A 16077-nucleotide genomic window follows, 5' to 3' on the forward strand; every position below is an offset into this window, starting at 1 on the left:
TAACTTTATTCATCAAAAGCCACATGAAGTGGGATACGGTTCTGATTATAAGGAACGCCAAACCAGACATGGCGATCAGGACCTCGAGAAAGGGAAAATTTAGCTAAACTATGTGCTTTATAATTCGCAGCATGACACTCAAAAGTAAATTTACATTGAACATTAGCAGCTTTAAGGTGAATCTCGCTGATTATTGCTCCATATCTTCCTCTAGCATTTTGGCCAATATCTGCCATAATCTGTTTGCAGTCTGATGCAATGACAAAGTTGTAGATATTTAGGTCTTCCACCAAGCACAACGCTTCACGGCATGCTATCGCTTCGAAAGATGCAGGGTCGGTGTGACGTCCTCCAGAACCAGCGCCGAGGTCCCAATGTAATTCCCCGCTTCATCCCTGCATACTGCAACAGCCGATCCTCCTTTTCTGGCGCGAACACCTGTGTCAACATGTATTTTGTAATATCCAGGAGGTGGCCTCTTTTGGTTCTGTCGCTGTTGCCAGGCTGGAGCCACAGGCCGTTGTGGACATCGGTTTGCATCATAGATAATAACGAGTTCTGCAATGAATTTGTTGATGAAGGAATGTGTCTAATGGTGGCTTTGGAAGATCGCCTCATGAATGGCTTTACGGCGGGCATGCCAGATCGATCACGTCGTGACCGCCAGACGGACAAACTTATCATGCGTCATGATACACGCTGCGACGCAAGATGGGTTATTGTTGGCCTTGTATTAAGTCTTTGCCAGCGCTTTCCGCTGTGTAGCCTTTTGTAACTTTTTTCGTCGTTTTTTAGGACGCGTCTAGCGGGTGGCCGTTGGCCCGCTAGCGCTACGGAGTGGCCGGCCGAAAAAAGAAATATGTTGTCCCCTAATTCATATTAGGAAAAGTGAACAGGTGTGAACATGTCTAAACATGATAAATAAAAAAATAATTGCAAAGCACCCACATGAACAGATGTGAACGCACTTAATTCAGATTTTCAAATTTTTTAAAAACCATAACTTTCAAACCGCGCGTCGAAATTAAGATCCATTTTTACTTTTGGAACCCTCGTGGCATGCTCATCGAAACTAGATCCCACATGGGTATGTTTTGACGAAACAAATTGTGCAATTTTCACCCCGTTTTATGCAACTGCCTAGCCGTCAGTGTGCAACTACTTGACAGGGATGTGCAACTTTTCACTATACCGTAAATGCATACTTTTCAATGATTGTATCTCCGTCCCCAAACTACCTCCTTCCAATGAGATGTGCAACTTTGTCTGTTGCGCAGGCCAACTGTATAGTAGTTGATGTGCAATTTTCCCTTCCTCGTGGATGTGCTTCATTGTTTGCTGCATCGGCCAACAGCCTAACAGTGGATGTACAACTTCGGATATTGCCACGGCCAACTCTCTAACAGTGATTTGCAACTTTCTCCTATACTCCCATGAATGTGTAGTTTCCCTGCTAGTACACGGTCCAATCCACCCCTGCAAATGAGATTCACAACTTTAGCACTCTTTTTGTATGTAACTTTTCACAACCCTCATGAATGTCAATTTTTTACCATTCAATTATCCTTGCCCGTGAGATGTGCAACTTCGTATGTTGCCCTGGCCAACTACCTAGCAGACTATATGCAACTCTGTTTGTTACCCTGCCAATTGAAAATACATGTCCATGAATAGGAAAGGGAAGGAGTTTCACATTGACTAATAGGCAGTTGGCTTGAACAATAGACTAAGTTGCACAAATCGCTTGCAGGGGAGGTGGGAGTAGGGTGTGACGACAGTGAAAAACTACACATCCACGAGTAGCGAGGAGGGTTGCACAATGACTACTTGGTAGTTGGTCGGGACAGTAGACTAGTTGCACATCAAAGTTGTCATGGTTTCTAGATTGCAACCTCATGAAAGCTGAATCATGCAGATCCAAAAGATGGTTTTGGAAAAAGTTGCACGATGTAGTACTAAAGTTACACAATACAATACTAAAGTTGCATAATATAGCATAAAAATTGGCATCGAAGAAAATCTGTCGAAACATGCCCATACGAGATCTGTTTTCAAAGATCTCGTCGTGAGGAATCCAACGGTAAAGACAGATCTGAATTTCGATGTGTAGTTTGAAATATATGACTTTTTAAAAAATTAAAAATCCAAAGTAAATACACGTGGATGTGTTTTTTCCATTCACATGTGATAAGTCTGGTCGCATTTAATACCATCAATCACATGCACTAGGAGACAAAACATGCCCATGCATGCATGTAATAAGTGATGGAGCCAGCGTGATGTGCGGACAAGAGCCGGCCGCTCGATTTGTCTAAATAGTGCGAATGCACTTTTTAGATTTTAGGTTTTTTTTAATATCAGTAGCGTATGCACTTTTTAGATTTTAGGTTTTTTTTAATATCAGTACAGACACAAGCGCTTATATACACGCGCATACACTCACCTCTATGAACGCACACACGCACCTTTAAAAGACTGAGCCGGCATATCATCTTGAGATTTACGAAGTCACCGTAGGCGCCCCTCGTCGTCGATGAAAACGTCTTCGAACCCTGGTGGGCTGAGGATACCACAGGCCTTCTAACCATCCAACCACAGGTTGGTTCGTCTTTTTTCATCGTTGTTAACCTTTACTTATTCTAATATAAGGGTCTTATTCTAAGGCAGAGTGATAGTCTCTTTTCTAAAAAAAAGGTCAAGGATTTTTGGACCTGTATTTTGAAACTAGTTTTTTTTAGCAAAGATAGCTAGCCTTTATTGATCATCTAAAATGTTTTTAGGTATTACAAGAGTATCATGTGGAATACCTAACCAAATATGTCTCCCTATAGGCAGAGCGACACCATACCTAGCTAGCTTATGGGCTTCAAAATTTGAAACCCTAGACTCGTAGTTAAAAGTACAAGAAATAAAAAATGTTGTGGTCTCATGAATCTCTTTAATAATCCCACCTTCTCCCCCGGACTTCTGCTGAATATGCTTCACTGCTTGCTCACAATCAGAGGTTATAAATAAATGTTGTAGGTTCAAGTCTTGTGCCAAAGCTTGAGCTTCTCTACAGGCAACAACTTCTAGCACTGCAGGTTCAAGCTGGCCCTTGATAACCAAGATCGACGAGCCAAGAAAACTACCATCCCGGTCCCTACATATAGCTGTTGCAGTGCCGGTTCCATGGTCCTCTGATACACCTGCATCCACATTTATTTTCACAGTCCCTCTGGTGGTGGTCGCCAAACTCTGGGTGACACAACCCTTGGCGCCGGTATCACACGTTGATCCTTCTTTTATTGTAGCTGATCTAGCTCCGCTATGAAACGAGTGACAAAAAGATGAGTTGACAAGGGACTTTGGTTAATTCCCTCATGTATCAACTTTCGTCGAGCATACCAAATAGCCCATAGTGTCATCGTTATCCGCGTCATCTTCTCATGGCTCGGGACATCAAACATGGAGAAAAGCCAGCTCTTTGATGTAGGCTCGGCAGTGGCGATTGAGGGAGTCCTGGATTAGGGGGTGTCTGGATAGCCGGACTATATCTTCGGTCGAACTCCTGGACTATGAAGATAGAAGATTGAAGACTTCGTCCCGTGTCCGGAAGGGACTTTCCTTGATGTGGAAGGCTAGCTTGGCGATACGGATATGTAGATCTCCTATCATTGTAACCGACTCTGTGTAACCCTAGCCCTCTCCGGTGTCTATATAAACCGGAGAGTTTTAATCCGTAGGACGAACAACAATCATACCATAGGCTAGCTTCTAGGGTTTAGCCTCTCTGATCTCGTGGTAGATCTACCCTTGTACTACCCATATCATCAATATCAATCAAGCAGGATGTAGGGTTTTACCTCCATCAAGAGGGCCCGAACCTGGGTAAAAAATCGTGTCCCCTGCCTCCTGTTACCATCCGGCCTAGACGCACAGTTCGGGACCCCTACTCGAGATCCGCCGGTTTTGACACCGACATTGGTGCTTTCATTGAGAGTTCCTCTATGTCGTCACTTTTAGGCCCGATGGCTTCTCCGATCATCAACAACGATGCGATCCAGGGTGAGACTTTTCTCCCCGGACAGATCTTCATATTCGGCGGCTTTGCACTGCGGGCCAATTCGCTTGGTCATCTGGAGCAGATCGAAAGCTACGCCCCTGGCCATCAGGTCAGATTTGGAAGTTTGAACTACACGGCCGACATCCGCGGAGACTTGATCTTCGACGGATTCGAGCCACAGCCGGGCGCGCCGCATTGTCACGATGGGCATGATTTAGCCCTGCCGCCGAACAGTGCCCTGGAGGCCGCACCTGTGTACGCTCCGACCCCTAGCTCGGAGCCGATCACACCAATCGAGGATGGGTGGTTAGACACCGCCTCGGGGGCTGCAATCTCTACGGCGATCGAGCCGAACACCATCCCTATTCTATACGAAGCCCGTGACTCCAAGGAACCGGACTCCTCTCCAAACTCTGAGCCCTCCGCGCCCCGACCGATCGAACCCGATTGGGCGCCGATCATGGAGTTAACCGCCGCGGACATCTTTCAGCACTCGCCCTTCGGCGATATTCTGAATTCACTAAAGTCTCTCTCTTTATCAGGAGAGCCCTGGCCGGACTATGGTCAACAAGGTTGGGATGCGGATGATGAAGAAATTCAAAGCCCACCCACCACCCACTTCGTAGCCACTGTCGATAATTTAAATGACGTGCTCGACTTCGACTCCGCAGACATCGACGGTATGGACGACGATGTAGGAGATGAACATGAACCAACGCCTATAAGGCACTGGACAACCACCTCATCTCATGATGTATACATGGTCGACACACCCAAAGGAAGCGACGACGAGAAACATAGGGATGCAACGAGGGATCGTTCACTCGAAAAGCAATCAAAGCGGCGACGTAAGCACCGCTCCAAGCCCCGCCTCGACAGAGATAGCAGCCATACAGACCCAGCCATAGAGCAGGACGAGCCGGCAGCCGACGAACATGCCTTCGAGCAAGCGTCCGAACAGGGCAACTTGGATAAACAAATCGAACACCCCGTCCCCGGCGAAAACAATAGTCCGGACGACCTTGCGCCGGATAAACTCATGGTGCTAAAGAACCTCCACAAAAGGCTCGTCGCCACTGCGCATAGCCTGAAAAAGCAGAAGCGGAAGCTCAAAACTGTGGAAGATGCACTGAGAATCAGATGGAGCAAAGTACGCAACACCGCAGACAAATATGCCGGCAGTCACCGCATAAAAAGCTATCCAAAGCGAAAGCTACTGCCTGAATTTGACGAGGAGGCCTTAGAGCCCCCGCAGTCAAAAAATAGGAAAGCCATCCGGTCGGATGGACGGCCGCATGGCCAACATGGAGCGGCAAGCGGCGCCGCACACAAGCCGGCACGCGATCCACCAAAGGATCCGCATCAAAAAGACAGCCCAGCCAGATCTATATACGGGCCAAGAAAGCAAGCTCTAGTAAGCAATGCAATACAACAAATATCCGAACATCACGGCACACCCAAATACAGGGGTGCCGCACACCCCCTATGTTTCACCGATGAGGTGCTGGACCATGAATTTCCAGCGGGATTCAAGCCCGTAAACATAGAGGCGTACGACGGAACAACAGACCCTGGGGTCTGGATCGAGGATTATATCCTCCACATACACATGGCCAGAGGAGATGACCTCCACGCCATAAAATACTTATCCCTCAAGCTTAAAGGGCCAGCCCGGCATTGGCTCAAAAGCCTTCCCGAAAACACCATTGGAAGTTGGGAAGATCTTGAGGATGCTTTCCGGGCAAATTTTCAAGGGACCTATGTCCGCCCTCCGGATGCACACGATCTCAGTCACATAACTCAACAGCCCGGAGAGTCAGCCCGGAAATTCTGGAACAGATTTCTTACTAAAAAGAATCAGATAGTGGACTGTCCGGACGCCGAAGCCCTAGCAGCTTTTAAGCACAACGTTCGAGACGAAAGGCTCGCCAGACACCTCGGCCAAGAAAAGCCAAGAACAATGGCCGCATTAACAAGCCTCATGACCCGCTTTTGCGCAGGAGAGGACAGCTGGTTGGCAAGATGTAGCACTAGCGACCCAAGTACATCCGAAGTTAGGGATGGGAACGGAAAACCCCGACACAGCAAGGACCAGCGCCGGAATAAGGGAAACAACCCAAAGAGCACGGCGGTCAACGCCGGATTCAAAAGCTCGCGGCAGAATCAGAGAAAGCCGCCCCTCAGGGATAACAGGGACGAGCTATCCAACTTAAACAAAATCTTGGACAAGATATGTCAAATACACAGTACTCCCGGGAAGCCTGCGAACCATACCCACAGAGATTGTTGGGTTTTCAAGCAAGCCGACAAACTCAACGCCGAACACAAGGGGCTCGACACACCAAGTGAGGAAGACGATGAACCCCACAAGCAGAGCACCAGGAAACAAAAGGATTTCCCACAAGAAGTCAAAACAGTACACTTACTTCACGTAGCGAACAGAACGGCGCCACCAGAGATACGCGCCATCCGGCCTATCCCAAAGGAGTCTCGCCAATGGTTGTTAAAACCGATCACCTTCGACCATCAGGATTACTCTAGAAGTATCCGGAATGCAGGCTGGACTGACTTGGTATTAGATCCAATAATCGGCGGACTCCATTTTATAAATGTCCTGATGGACGACGGTAGTGGTCTAAACCTGTTATACCAGGACACAATCCACAACATGGGGATAGACCCCAAAAAAATTCGCCATAGCAAAACCTCCTTTCAAGGGGTAACGCCAGGCCCGGATGCCTGTTGCATGGGTTCTCTCTGGCTAGAAGTTATGTTCGGCTCCCCCGATAACTTCTGTCGCGAACAGCTAACTTTCCACATCGCCCCATTCTCAAGTAGCTATCAAGCACTGCTGGGACGCGAAGCTTTCGCATGCTTTAACGCAATACCGCATTATGCATCTCTTACGCTTAAGATGCCCGGTCCACGAGGCATCATCTCATTAAAGGGAAAACATTGAGTGTTCCTCCTGCGCGGAAAACAGTGCGGCTGCCTTGACAGCCCCACAATAAAGCAGCTTCACCAGTCAAAGCATCTAAACAGGTCGTCAAGACCACGGACACGGCTAGACGAGTCCGGCATAAACATACAATTGATAAAGGCTTAATAGCTGTATACCCCTATACTAGGGGCTCCGCGCATATAAAACAAGAGACAATAAAGCTCAATTTTACCCATTTCGATTTATACTTTGTTTATTTAGTATAACTCATGTTCGGCACAATCTTTCTTTAACTAAGTTCCTCTCTTCTACAGATGAACACCGTGCTACGCCCGTCCAGGATACGGCACAACGGAGACACAGGCGCAGACGTGCAGCAGGGACCCGTTCCAAGGATTCTTTTCAGATTAAGACTCTGCGTAAACCTTTTTTACTGTCTCTTGTTGATACACATCCCCTGGATTCTTGGTATAACCAAGGAGGAGGCTGGCGTTTTGGCATGTGGCCACATCAGAGTTTTGCGCGTACCTGGACACTAGGGGCTTATTACTAAGGGCGTTATCCCGTCCGCCCTCATAAAGACCGAATACCTTAGGGAGTGTTCGGCGTCGCGAGTTTGGCCTTATATGCATCAGCTCCGAATCATGTCTTTGGTCAAATGTTGGGTTTGCCCGGCTCTCGTGTTTTGCTGCCTTACGTTCCGCTCTATCGGCTAAGGCGGCACCAGGAGAACTACTGCGATTGTGCCCCGGTTCGGCCAGGCGAGCACCTCAGTAGAAAAAGCCGAAAACTGACTGTCATGATATAACGCGAGACTGGTCAACCACTCGATGACTTATCGGAATCTTTAGGATTCCTCCGCATTAACGAAGGGCCGTTTCCCGGCCAGGCACATACACGCCCCGAGTTCGGGCGAGCGCAGGCGCCACTAGGGGCTATATAAGTAGCCTCAATGTCAAACTCCTATGGCTAAGTGAAAGTGATAAAGCATCATAGTCTGATTGCCTAGTTCGCTGCGCTATCACCTCCTTTGTAGGACCAAGACGTTGGATCAAGTGTGAAAATGCGCCTTCTGCGAACACCCCCACATTATGTGCGTGGGGGCTGAAGCCGACGACTACCATCTTTCAGATTATATATACGTATATGTTAAACGGTCGCACATGAGGTATTATAATACTTGTAGGCACAAGTATAAAAAGCTTCTACAATTTATCAAAATATTGTTTTACAATAATACATGCTATTCGAATATAGTATCCTTCGAGCACTACGTCTCAATTAAACGAGCGCCTTGCAGAACTTCCTGAAAATAGCGCTCGGCAGGTACTCGGCTTCCATCCGAGTCTGGGGATGCAACAACGGTGGCTTCCATTTCCGCCCAGTATGTCTTGACACGGGCAAGAGCCATCCGCGCACCCTCTATGCACGCTGACCTCTTCATCGCATTGATATGCGGCGCCACACCAAGGAACTGCTGCACCAAGTTGAAATAACTTTTCGGCTCTGGCCTCTCTGGCCACAGATGGCTCATGACATACTTCATGGCGAGTCCGGACAACCTATTTAGCTCGGCCCATTCGGCCAAACGATCGGCTAATGACAGTGGACGCTCTGGATTGTGGAACTGCGACCAGAAGAGCTTTTCCACTTCGCGATCTTCTTGATCTCGGAAGTGTTCGGCCGCATCTGCGGCACTCGCTGCTAAATCCAGATAGGTGTCTGCCATACTCCACATTTGGTCTAACGGAGCATGCTTAGGATCACATAACTTCCTCCGCGGCATGAAGGGCTTTCCAGCCGCGATCTCTCTGGCCTGACGCAGCTCCTCCTTCATAGCTTTCATCGCAGAGCGAGCATCCTTGGCATCGGCAACGGCCTTCTTCAGGTCCGTCTGTTCCGCCCGATCTTCTTTTTCAAGAAGCTTGCAACGGTCAGCAGCGTTCTTCAGCTTCACGGCCATCTCGGCCATTTCCTTCTTGCTTCGGCAGTGAGCAGCCTGTTCGGCTTTTAGCTCTTCAATTGCCTTTTCGGCAGCCGCATCACTTTTCCTGGCTTGCTCCTTGGCTCGGGCAAGTTCCGCCCGAAGATTCTCCATGGCAGCAGCACCATCTGCATCAAGTGCACACATTGTAAGATACTGGCATAAAGCTCCTCTTACCAGGCGCCGCCGAAGGAATTACATACCTTGTGCCTCGTCAAGCCGCTTGTTGACAAGCGCGATGTCGGCATCTGCCACGTCAAGTTGCCGCTTTAGTTCGGCAAATCCATCAGTCCGGCTGGCCACCGGACACTCCGCCACCTACGTATAAAGGCGGCATATTAGACCTGGGATTATGATCCTCTGTGCGCCGTCACTTTTGACAACACACAGAGTCTCAGGGGCTACTATCTACACACGGCGCATCTTATTTATGCGCAACTGCCCAAAAAGGGTACATTATTTCGCGTACCTCAAAACCTGTCAGTAAACTCCTGACGGCCTCGTGCAATCCGCTCTTCACGGATGAAATCCTCTCAATCACCGTACCCATCAATGCATGGTGCTCCTTTGAGATAGATGCTCGCCCTAGCAGATCCTTCAGCTCCTCCGACCGCGCACCAGACGGTGTCGGACTCGTCCGATGGCCCTTTTCGAAGGCCGGACGCGGATGGCTTTGGGGGGCCATATGACTACCTTCCGGCCCCGCCGGATTCGGAGAAACCCTCCGCGACGATACCTCAGGGTCGCCCGCCTCGCAAGGCGGTACGGCAGGGGGAGGCATTCCGCTCTCCATCATCTCTGGAAGAAGATCCCCCGAAGACGAGCTCTGGTGAGAAGGGCTAAGGTCCGAGCTACAAGGTAAATTTTCGATTACTTTTCTCAGATATAAAGCAGGGATTTCTCTCGTTTCTTAAAAAGAAAACTCCTCTCTACTTACGGCTCGGTGGAGGGCTGATCCCCTTGAGGGCATAATTCGGCCGAAGTATCCCCCAGCACAGGACCCTCTGGCAAAGATTTCTTCCCCCGCTTTAAGGCCATGGTCTCCGGGTCTTCAGAGGCGGTCCTCTTCTTCCCCCGAGGAGAGGAATTTTCGATTCCTCCCTTCCTAACAACCTCCTTTGAGGAGGCTGTAGCTTCCTTGTCCCCTCCCTCGCTTCCCTTTGAAGGCACAACCTCCAACATCCTGACTAGCACGGGACCCGGCATGGTCTTGGGGAGGGGGGCCGGACACCTGATTAGCTTTGCTTTCGCTATCCACTCATGTTTAAAGGACAGCTCTTTTAGGGGCAATTTTATGATAAATATACGGATAGCGAGTCTGGGCACAAGGCTACTTACTTGAGTATCCGTACGATTGGAGCTCAGACCTGCGTCCTCCATAGAATCCGGACACACTACTTGTGGTCCGAAGAATAGTTTGTACATCTCCACGGGCGTCATGCCAAGAAAATGTTGGAGAACTCGTGGTCCCTCCGGGTTGAACTCCCACAGGCAGAGGGGCTACGTTTGCAGGGCAGAACTCGGCGAATTAACATAACCTGCGTCACCACGACCAGACTGATGTATCTTTCTAGGAGATCTCGGATGCGGCCCTGCAACAGGGGCACATCCTTTGCCGGCCCCCAGTCCAGCCCGGTATTGACCCATGACACCAGTCGTGGCGGGGGACCCGAGCGAAAGGCAGGTGGCGCCAACCACTTGGGGGCCCTGGGAGCGGTAATATAAAACCACTCTCGTTGCCATAAGCTGGACTCCTCTTAAAAAGAGCCCTCGGGCCATGGAGCACAGGCATTCTTGCTTATAAAAGCACCTCCGCACTCCGCGTGCCGTCCCTCGATCATCTTCGGCTCTACTTTGAAGGTCTTGAGCCATAGTCCGAAGTGAGGAGTGATACGGAGGAAGGCTTCACACACGACGATGAATGAGGAAATCTGGAGGATGGACTCTAGGGCTAAGTCGTGAAATTCCAGCCCATAATAATACATGAGCCCCCTCATGTCGGGATCCGTCGGAAAGCCTAGCCCCCGAAGGAAGTGAGACATGAACACCACACTCTCACCGGGCTTGGGAGTGGGAATGACCTGCCCTTGAGTAGGCAGCCTATGCGATATTTTGCCGGTCAAGAACCTGGCATCTCTCAACATCAGCACGTCCTCCTCCGTGACGGAGGAGGGCATCCATCGGCCTCGAAGGTCGGAACCGGACATTGTCGAAGGTCCGAAGCGCCTGAAATCTGGAGCCTTGGGTGTTGGAACTCGAGGCGAAGGGAGAACTCATTTGAGATTGAAAGAAAGGAGTAAGGCCTTGGTCTCTTTATAAGAGGTTGAATACCAAGGGCCTTCCCCATGACCGTTTGGGACTCGCCTTTGATCGAGAAAATATACCAACGGGTACGGTTGGGTTACCCACGCCCGTATTGATGAGAATCCCGGAATAAGGGGACACGATCTCTGCTTTAACAACACGTGCCAAGGAAACCGCCTCGCTAAACGCGCTGAGGTGGGACGGTAAAACGATTCGAATAAAGACTTGGCCGTGGTGTGATGTCACGCTACGGAATACGTCAGCAGATTAGATTTGTGTAAATATTATTCTCTCTATGGCAATATGTGGAAACTTATTTTGCAGAGCCGGACACTACCTTTGTGTTCAAGATCTTCTATGAAGTACTTGGAGGAGGAACCCGCCTTGCAATGGCGAAGACAATCTGCGCGCCGGACTCGTCGTCATTGAAGCCTGGTTCAGGGGCAACTGAGGGAGTCCTGGATTAGGGGGTGTCCGGATAGCCGGACTATATCTTCGTCCGGACTCCTGGACTATGAAGATACAAGATTGAAGACTTCGTCCCGTGTCCGGAAGGGACTTTCCTTGGTGTGGGAGGCAAGCTTGGCGATACGGATATGTAGATCTCCTACCATTGTAACCGACTCTGTGTAACCCTAGCCCTCTCCGGTGTCTATATAAACCAGAGAGTTTTAGTCCGTAGGACAAACAACAATCATACCATAGGCTAGCTTCTAGGGTTTAGCCTCTCTGATCTCGTGGTAGATCTACTCTTGTACTACCCATATCATCAATATCAATCAAGCAGGACGTAGGGTTTTACCTCCATCAAGAGGGCCCAAACCTGGGTAAAACATCGTGTCCCCTGCCTTCTGTTACCATCCGGCCTAGACGCACAGTTCGGGACCCCCTACCCGAGATCCGCCGGTTTTGACACCGACAGCCACTACAAGAAATATGTCAACTTGTGACCACCACTATTGGTCACTGAAACGTCACAAATTTCCATTTGCGACCTTTTTGTGACCAAAAACAGAAGGTCAAAAGCTGGCGGTCATAAACTGACTATAGCGACCTTTCTTCTGGAATGGTCGAAGACGTTTACGACCAAAATACGTCTACTGTGGCGTTTTGGTCACTAGCAACCTCCCCAGGCCACGTAGGCATCCAGCGTGGCAATCTGACGTGGCACAAGATTCAGCCCGGTCCAATTCGATTTTCTACATGGGCCTAGCCCAACAATTCGGCCTTTTTACTGTATATTTTCTCTATTAATTTTCTCTAGCTACATGGGCCTGGCCCAACAATTTGGCCTTTTTATTTTCTAGGCATGGCCTTTTGCGGTCCATTTCATTTTTATTTTCGAGGGTTTTTTGTGGTCCAGTTTTTAGATGGGTCCCAATTGTCAGATTTTTCCTGGCAGTGGATCCACATCGCTTTTTAAGCAGTATATATCAAACAGAAAGAAGAAAAGAATATGAAAATCTTCAAATAACAACCAAAATAGGTTTATTACAATATATTCTATATAGAACAGAACATGTGAAACTCCATACACTCATTCACATCACAACAACCAGTTTAACCTACAAATATTGCATGCCCAGGAACTTAAAACTTCACGTACATAACCATACAATGTTCCACACAATCACAAATATTGCGATTGAAAAATAAAACACTCTGCCAAGTTAAAGCTAGCTACTCTTGGATACCACGAAACATGCTCTTCAACATAGGAAGAAGCCATCAACGGAGTTCTACCAACAACACAAGCTCCATTCACCTACAAGAACAGAATGGAATATCAAGTACTGGATCGTTCAAGCAGATTACAACCAACATATATATGTAGAAGTACATCAGGAAATATGATAGAAAAACCGGACAATAGATACACTTATACAGCCCAAAAAATGGGTGATGACGACAAGATAAAAATATAGAATAGGAAATTTATGAGATTACATATTTGCCAACAAATGGGTGATGACAACAGATACACTTATCGGGAAAATATATATTTAACGAAATTTCACATTAGAAAGTAGTTTCTGCTTCAAGTTTTAAAACTCAACCATTCATCATTAATAGTAGCAATTCAAACTAGAACTTAAATTCTCTAGTAAGATATTCAATACAACATTGTTCTTTCAAAAAATTGAACAGTTGCAAGTAACAGCTTAATAGACATCAAACTCACTAGGCAGATTAAATTACTACAATACACTAGTGCAGAATGAATCAGTGATGTTATTATAGGTTCTGAATTCACAACGCGGGCATGACATTTGCAAATTTGCTGCAACCAAAGGTTGTGCACCAAGTAAAAGTAATTCCCAGCAAAGGTTATTCACAAGCGAGCAAAGCAAAGCATACGGGTACAACGGTATGATGCAGCAGACATACATAGACACATGACAGGATTAGACGCCACTTGATTCGCTGATCCATTACCAACAGTATAGTTAGTTTACCCTTTACTTAAATGTCAGGTCATTTCATTTCAATGCAACTCTTGGTTGCAGATGTATTATTATTGCTCTAGTACGTACTAATCAGCAGCAGCAGCAGCAATAGTACTAGATAGTAGTGTCAACCAATAAGCATCAGAACCAATCAACATATATTTATTCCTCATGACTTATTAGCAGAAAACAGAGTGAGTTTTTCTGTGCGTATCTGCAATACAGTTTCGGTCTAAAACAGAGTTGGTCTACGAAAAACAGGGGTAGGGAAGTTGTTACCTGGTTGTGGCTGTGGTCGCCGAATTCAGGGATAGGGCCGCTGAGGTGGAGGTGGTCCTCCTGAATCTGCAGTTTGCCGGTGACGAAGACGAAGCGGAAGGCGAGGAGGGGCTGTGTGCCGGTACATCCATCCAGCGACAACTGCTCATTCATGGAAGGAAACCACATCACATCTCAGTCAAAGGAATGGAGGGTACGGGAAGAAGAAGAAGAAACTGAAGGTAAGAAGACCTGGATGGTGTCGGAGCAGTGGTGGAGGGGGGGTCCTCCATGGGCGCCGCCTCTGCGTCCACCACCGGGAACATCTCGTTCAGGTCCTTGGCCCGCAGCGCCTACACGCACCAGATTAGATCACAACCGGCGTCGAAGCTAGAGATCGATGCAACTTCAATTCAAAACTGGATATCAAAGAACAATGTACAGAAGAACTTGCCATTTAGTTCAGCATGATCATCACGGTCTACAATAACAATACAGCATGGCCTTCTGGTTCTGTAGCTAATCAGCGCCAAGAGTAGATCTCCGAGGTAATTGCAGTGCCTTGCAATGCCCCTAAATGCAACAAAGAAGGGCTTGTTATAGTATTTTTACATTCATTCAGGACAATAGCTTTTCTTTTTCTTGCAAAAGGACAGCAGTTAACAAGTATAATTACTCCCAAGAGAAGGTTTGAAAAACCCAACATGTCTAGGAAACAACTGTTCAGTAAAGTGCAGCGGCTGGATAAATCTATCATGCACATCATTTAAGCAAAAAGTGTTCCAACTAGTATGGAACCACATATTTGTTATCTGTGTATCTACACACCTTTTGGAGTAGCTGCAAAGAATTAACACTAAGCATAAGATACACTAAAGAACTTTCAGTGGAGCAGCTGCACATAATTAAGAAAGCATCAGCATGTTAACAAGCTATTGAAAAACTACTGCAACCAAAACAGTACTACAAAATACAGAATTTGCAAAAATTTGTAAACTGAATTTTTTTCCAAGGAAACAAAAATTTATAGCTTCAGGCCTACAAAATAGCTTCAGGCTGGAGCACTACAGTTGTTGGTTAGACTTCATATAGCTTCAGGCTGGTTGGAGTACTAAAGCAGCAACCATTTCATGGTTAGACTACTCCATTTGCAGTAGCCAAATATTCATATATCTACAGTAGCAAAAAGTTGGTTGCCTGACTAAATAGTCATCCTCTCGTGAGGATTCTACAGCAAAAGAGTTGCTGCTTAGGTAGTGGCAATAGTTGACCCTGCGCTAAATTGTTGTTTGCAATTTTGGACTGAATTTATTGAGATGTTTAGCTACTATCAGCAGAGTTGCAGAGTAGTGTTTAGCTATCTATCTAGTACAGTAGCTGCTAGCCATGAGAGCGGTGAAGATTGAGGTGACCTGAGCAAGCGCCAAGGGCTGATGGTCAGTCGGTGATGCTGAACCCGGTGGCCCCATTTGTTCGCTGGTCATGGTCTCCATGGTTCCAAGGTCCTGCAGAAATTGGCAGCCACTCTGTTTCAAAGCTCCCCCGTGGCGCCTAATCAAAACAGAGCAAGAATGGGGGATCTAGCACACGGTGGATGCGAGCTAGGACAAAGTGGGGGAGGCGATTTACCTCATGTGCTCGACGGATGAAGGCGGTGGATCTCAGACGAACAGGTCGCAGTCATAGCTCTCCACGCCCCCGCCGTCAGCGACGACGGGCGTCTCCCCGTCCTTGAGCATCTTCCGCGCCATGGCTTGGACTCCGGTCAGCCGCAGAACAGAACCCTAGGACGACGCTTGGGGGTGCAGGCGTGGGGGTGAGACATGGATCAGATGCCCACGGGCATCGCGTGGCGGCGGACCTCAGGCGGAGTGGAGGACCTCAGGCATCCATGGCGGCCTCCTTGCACGGAGAAATACAGATGGGATTGAGACTTGAGAGAAAAAAAGGAAGACACAAACAGAGGGAGGAAGAAGAGCGGGGGAACACGTCGACCTGCGGGACTTCGATCGACGGTGGAGCTGCTCCGGCGAGGCGCGAGGCCGAGGCAGCGGAGACCGAGGCTGGATCGCGTTGGATCTCCCTCCCTCGGGTTCTT

Source organism: Triticum urartu, chromosome 6A, assembly GCF_056163025.1.
Source record: "Triticum urartu cultivar PI428250 chromosome 6A, HENAU_Tu73, whole genome shotgun sequence".
In the NCBI taxonomy this organism is placed as follows: Eukaryota; Viridiplantae; Streptophyta; class Magnoliopsida; order Poales; family Poaceae; genus Triticum; species Triticum urartu.